We start from the raw sequence: 5,354 nt of genomic DNA on the forward strand, positions 1-5,354 counted from the left end.
AACCACTTGTAATGATTACCAATACCACTCTGGTCGTGTTATTTCCCTTTGGTTCCCCTAGCCCAATAGGGAACGTAACAGTGTGTATGTTTCTGGAAGTGAAACGAGGAAGCAGAAAAACAGAGGTCTGTGATGTATTTTGTGAAACAGAAGAACAGCTAAATAAATGCAACGGCCTCCCAAGAAGAGCTCGCCTCTCTCCAGTCATTTAAGCTAAAGTGGGTTATTGAACCTGAAGCTTGTTGCTTCTGCCCTCCTCGACTACGGTCTGGGAGCCGACAGGAAAGTTCAACACACAGATGGCCAGTCCGCCCCTTTGTAGCATATTATTTCGATGAGAGATGAGCAGATCGCCACTGGGCTTTCAACTAAATACACAGCCACGCAAAAACTGCGGCATTTCTACAGCTCATTTTGGGTAGGTACTGCAATTAGTGAAGTGCTTTCCTCCGTGGTGAAACGATCAGCACTGCACCACGGAGGAAAGCGGCAGAAAGTCACCTGGAGATAAAGAGAGCGGGGCTGCGTTGCGTGCATGGCTTCCTTCTGCAGGTAACGGGGAGACGCGATCTGGCGGCGGTCTCGTTCAGGATCCGAAAATACAATTTAAATATTTTGCACACTTATTCCTAGTGTGCCACTAGTTACGGTGCCGCGTGCCAATGCTGGCACGCGTGCCAGGGGTTGCCGACCCCTGCTTTAAACGGTCACAGTTCACCCGCACCACATGTTTGGGCTTACCAGGTTTGCCAACTGCCAGCTTCGCCCCTCTCTTCACACAAGTGTCCAAGACATACGGCCTCAGGTCCGATGATGCAATCGATCATCGGCCTTCTGTCTAGGTTGCCGTGATACTATGTACAATTATGAGCCACCTTATGTTCGAATTTGGTTTGTTATGGCCAATCTATGACTAGGACAGAATAATAATCCACTGCTCGGGTTCTGATCAGGGAGGCTGTTCCTCCCAATCACACCCCTTTAAAAGTCTACATCAGGGGTCGGCAACCCCTGGCACGCGTGCCAGCATTGGCACGCGGCACCGTAACCAGTGGCACACTAGGAATAAGTGGAATAAGTGTGCATAAATATTTAAATTGTATTTTCGGATCCTGAACGAGACCGCCGCCAGAGCGCGTCTCCCCGTTACCTGCAGAAGGAAGGCATGCACGCAACGCAGCCCCGCTCTCTTTATCTCCAGGTGACATTCTGCCGCTTTCCTCTGTGGTGCAGTGCTGATCGTTTCACCACGGAGGAAAGCACTTCGCTAATTGGAGTACTCATAAGGAGCTGTACAAATGCCGCAGTTTTTGCGTGGCTGTGTATTTAGTTGAAAGCCCAGTGGCGATCTGCTCATCTCTCATCGACATAATATGCTACAAAGGGGCGGACAAAGGGGCGGACTGTGTGTTGAACTTTCCTGTCGGCTCCCAGACCGTAGTCGAGGAGGGCAGAAGCAACAAGCTTCAGGTTCAATAACCCACTTTAGAGAGAGGCGAGGTCTTCTTGGGAGGCAGTTGCATTTATTTAGCTGTTCTTCTGTTTCACAAAATACATCACAGACCTCTGTTTTTCTGCTTCCTCGTTTCACTTCCAGAAACATACACACGTTCTCTCCATAGGTTCTCTCACTGTCGCTCTATCATCCACAAACACACATGCACAAGCCACACCCCTCTCTCTCTCTCTCTCTCTCTCTCTCTTAAAGGCACATCAATCTCATCTCACTCTGCATGACCCTAACATCATAACATGTGTGCTCTGGAGAATCACAGAACGGAACTACAAATAACAAGGCGAAGGAAAACGAGGAAGGCAACAGCGTAAAACAAGACATATCAACGAGACGTCGGGGACCTAACCCTACGAGCACTGCCAAGACATAAGAAATGATGTAACACGCGGTTGTAACAGACGGAAATAGTCGCCGCTAGCAATACTATACACACAGCATCTGCACTCTCAGCACAACCGCCGCCCCGCTTCACAGACTTCCTAAAGTACCTCCCCACCAGCCAACAGCTAATGGTGTTCAAAAACCAACAACAAACCCAACACACCCGACACACTCCTCACAAGGCAGAAATCTCCCAAGACCCAACACACTCACCACAAGAGGACCCCAAAAACCAACACACCGTACCCCACCACCCACTACAGCCCACCCAACAACCACAAACACATACCCACACCCACACACGCAACATCCGAAACCCCCGAAAGGCCGAGTCCAAAGGGCACAAAAAAAAAGGGAAGAGACAACCAAGGCAAGCCCGCAACAAACGGAAACTCATACACGCCAGACCCAGAAAACCAAAGGCAAAGATCAGCGCAAAGAGACGACAAAAAGAGGAAATCCACAGACAGTAAAGAAGCAAGGGCGAAATCGAGCCCTGCCAATCAAAACGCCAAACAAGCACAACCCACCCTACCTAAACCACCTCATACACGCACGCATACCAAAAACACCCCCAACCCCACCAAACCCCAACACAAACTCAGACAAACAACACACACCCACACACACAAACACCTCCAAAGCCCTCACCCAACATCCTCAGTAACAAATAAGACAAGACAAAATACAAATAATCATACACAACACTACTCAAAAAAATAACCTTAAAAGGTACTAGCAAAAAGCAAAAAAAATAAAAACAAAAAACAACTCGTGACTAGTACAAATCAAACTTAAAGTTCACACAACCAAAAACCACCACATACTACAACGTCTACAACGTCAACGAACCGCGAGCACTTGAAATAGTCGTCCTCCCGCCCTCGAGCGACTCCCCTTCGTCACACAACCTGACAGCGCGTTGAATGTACTACGGCTTAAATTGTGTACATTATTAACCAAATTTCGTATATTATCCGTGCTGTGCAGACAAGACACTAAAAGGTCCGGTGTACAAATACAATAATCCATTACGCTCACTCCACTCTACCGACAGGGAANTTGCGTGCATGGCTTCCTTCTGCAGGTAACGGGGAGACGCGCTCTGGCGGCGGTCTCGTTAAGGATCCGAAAATACAATTTAAATATTTTGCACACTTATTCCACTTATTCCTAGTTACGGTGCCGCGTGCCAATGCTGGCACGCGTGCCAGGGGTTGCCGACCCCTGCTTTAGCTAAAAGGAAAAAGTAATGGTTTCTGGATTTAGTTTTGTAATGATTGTTTCATTTTCTTACAGTGGAATGAAGCAGTGGAACTGGCCAGGACTCACAACATGAAGGAGATCAAATCTCTTCTCTCCAAGTACGCTTCACATCTTCTGGAGAAGAGTAAAACTTTAGAGGTGGTGGAGCTCTATCGGAAAGCCCACTATTTTCTCGATGCAGCCAAACTCATGTTTAAGGTAGGCTCATGTTTGAAGCTACTTTTAAGTAAAGATGTATTTTTACAGACCTTAATTTGATGTAGAAGCCCCTGAAACTGTATGACATATACATAGGGATATTTTCCCTTCACACTAACATAGTAACTGTTGGACATTGTCAGTGTGTTACCACGGAAACATAGAATGTTGAGAGTAACTGTTTACAACAGTTTTCTTGTTAAACTTTAAGCTGTGTAAATAAACGACACACACATTGTCTAGTCTTAAGACGGAAGTCTGTTTTCTCACAACTTCTACAATATTATATGTATATAGATACTAAATAAATATATATATATACTTTTAGTTTAAGTATGCGGTTTCTACATTACTATAAAAATAATATTAATTAAACTAAATGTAGCTTAAATTAACTTGTGTTTTCAGCTTCCATCGTCAGCTTTATATTAGTATTTTAAGGCCATGTTTGACCTTATGGCAAGAAGATACCAGCAGCTGTGTTTTTCATGTATATTTATTTAATCAATTTGATTTCATCTGACCAGAGGTGGGAGAAGTACTCAGATCTTGTAATTGAGTACAAGTAACGTTCCTGCATTCAGAATGTTACTCAAGTAAAAGTACACAAGTATGAGTGTCAAAATATACTTAAAGTACCAAAAGTGAAGTACTCATTCTGCAGGTTTGCCCATTTCAGAATAATATCTACTATGATATGTTTTATAATGATTGATCATTAAAGTGTTCTCAAAGCTGGTAAAGGTGCAGCTACTTTGAATGACTTTGTATACTGCAGGGTAGCTTGTGAAGTTACTCCAGGGGGGTATACTACGAACTACGAAGCAGGATTTTCGCTTAGCCGGCTAACTTCAGGGAATACTCGGGGTTTCCGGTCCTACGAAGCTGGTTCTCTTTTTAGGAGGCTAGATCTCCATGGTAACTTATGCTGTGCGGCTAACCTGCCCCGGAGCAGGTTAGGTTGCAGGCTAACCCCTAGTTTCCACCGGGTCCGTCTGCGTCGCGTTACGGCCGCGTTACGACTGCGCCGCGAGGATCGCGGCCACTCTAGTCAATGGGTGCTATTCCACCAGACGTGCCGCGTTACGGCTCAGAAGCGTCCCAGAAGCGCCTCGCCGCTGGGCTCCGCTCGAAATAGGATTGAAGTCTATTTTTCGACGCGACACAGCCGTAAGGTAAGGTCGGGCAGGCAGGAAGTGGAACGTTCAGAGCATATATAGCATATATATATATATATATATATATATATATATATCTCACGACAGGCCGTGGTATATGCTCATTATATCACAGCTAAGGGGCGTGGTTCCGCCCGACGCGAAGCGGAGGGTCGACAACCCCCTTAGCTGCAGGCAGTTTGCTTTTCAGCCCAACGGTACCCTATACTGTTTTTCTCAGACGCGGAGGGATACTGACTTGTTGTGAAAAGTAACTTACAATTCTACCCGTGGTATACGCTCAGTATATCACGGCTAAGAACCAATCAGATTGCTTGATTTGACTTGTCCGTTTTATAAATATTATATATATATAATATTTAGTATATATTATATATACACATATACATACATATATATATATATATAACATATATGTATATGTATATATAACATTACAGCTATATATACACTAGGGCGTTTTCACAAGCTACCCAATATCTTACTAGTCGACAACGTTTTTCAATAGCAGTCGACTAGTCGACTAGTCGGTGTATGTCATGAATAAAACACACAAAGAGAGGTGTACAACTGTATGTTTATATTGGAAACTCATACAGGTAACATTAAACACTTTTTGCATTTTAATTTGTGTTTACATGCTGCAGTAAATAACAAGCAGTAAACGGACTCTCCAAAATTGACAGCAAAAAAACTCTCATTATTTCACATAAAAATGCCACGTATACGTCTACTTTTATGTTATTTTTGGTTTGAAACCAACCTTCTGATGTGAGGGAAGGAGGCTTTGATTGTTCTTTTCGTGTGGAGGTCTG

At 44.4% G+C, this 5,354-nt stretch overlaps 2 protein-coding genes across 2 annotated transcripts in view; both read right to left on the reverse strand.

Moving 5' to 3' along the window:
- The window catches only part of pde6d (phosphodiesterase 6D, cGMP-specific, rod, delta), an 818,526-nt gene that overhangs the window by 373,680 nt on the left and 439,492 nt on the right, over positions 1 to 5,354 (reverse strand). The gene's annotated exons all lie outside the window — the stretch shown is intronic.
- The window catches only part of LOC104947449 (caskin-2-like), a 174,944-nt gene that overhangs the window by 113,075 nt on the left and 56,515 nt on the right, over positions 1 to 5,354 (reverse strand). The window lies entirely within an intron of this gene.

Source organism: Notothenia coriiceps, unplaced genomic scaffold (assembly GCF_000735185.1).
Source record: "Notothenia coriiceps isolate Sejong01 unplaced genomic scaffold, NC01 NC01_scaffold00012568, whole genome shotgun sequence".
Taxonomy (NCBI): domain Eukaryota; kingdom Metazoa; phylum Chordata; class Actinopteri; order Perciformes; family Nototheniidae; genus Notothenia; species Notothenia coriiceps.